The sequence below is a fragment of the Frankliniella occidentalis genome, unplaced genomic scaffold (assembly GCF_000697945.3).
Source record: "Frankliniella occidentalis isolate FOCC.00 unplaced genomic scaffold, Focc_3.1 Scaffold12, whole genome shotgun sequence".
Classification (NCBI taxonomy): Eukaryota; Metazoa; Arthropoda; class Insecta; order Thysanoptera; family Thripidae; genus Frankliniella; species Frankliniella occidentalis.
This window is the reverse complement of record NW_026267142.1, coordinates 2,012,782-2,013,764: the sequence shown is the minus strand read 5'-3', so window position 1 is coordinate 2,013,764 and position 983 is coordinate 2,012,782. Positions and strand designations below refer to the sequence as shown.

Sequence of the window (983 nt, the reverse complement as noted above, 5' to 3'; positions counted from 1 at the left end):
GGACTCAGCTCCGTGACTCACACCCCTCAACCCCCCCCCCTTCCTTTTACTTTCCAATCATTCGCGCGATCTGCTGTCTCCAGTGGATGCCAATGCTGTGGTCACAGTGTGGTCACGCCTGCTGAGCAGTGCCGTCAATCACGACTTCGGCGTTCACCCGACATCCGGAGACTTTCTTCCAAAACAATGCTCACGAAACGCAACAATCCCTCAGATGCTTAGTAACAAGGTGATTTCAAATGTTGTGGTGAGGCCGGGTATGAGTCAAAATGAAGTACTAATGTCAGTTCGTTTTCATGTTACAAGTGATTTTTATGAAACTATTTACTTAATCTTCTTTCTCTTCAGCAAAGTCTTACAAAAAATTCATGCGTTTTGTGCTGCTATGATGTCAACTTCTAGTCTAAATTGAGTCATTAATCAGGCAACTAAATTTGTCTCTTTTTTTTTTATCTTATTTGCCCGGCAGCCAGCGAGCAGCCAGGCCCGGGCCCAGCGAGCGTGTGCGGGCACAGTGTTGTAACACGGCGTGATATTTACTGTGTTCCGCCTCTGATAGCGATCAGTGCGCGACACACACAGTTCATCTACTACTTTTTATGGCTGCCCGCCCCAGCCTGCAGAATGCCGGGCACGCTCGGGCCGGGCCCTAGGCCGCTCAATTAACAACGGGTAGAACGAAATGAGCACCAAAACAAACAGACCAAACGGAACGGATGCATAGACCCGCGACCAAGTTGGATCATGAGACCTGAGTTAGCGGACAACTTCAAACTTCGACGTCTGTGTGTGTGTGTGTGTGTGTGTGTTCCAGGTAGAGAGAAAGAGAGCGTATTTCACGTCTCCTGCTCGTCCCTCACCTGCTCTATAGAAATAAACCTGTAATATTTTGAAATTAGTTCCCGTTTGATGCGCAGTGCGCTACAATTATGCCATTCACAGTAAAGTACTATATCGTTGTCCCGAAGAACTGCTTTAGAACT

General features: G+C 47.6%; 1 protein-coding gene across 1 annotated transcript in view; it reads right to left on the bottom strand.

Moving 5' to 3' along the window:
• The window catches only part of LOC113212683 (uncharacterized), a 116,726-nt gene that overhangs the window by 44,246 nt on the left and 71,497 nt on the right, over positions 1 to 983 (bottom strand). The window lies entirely within an intron of this gene.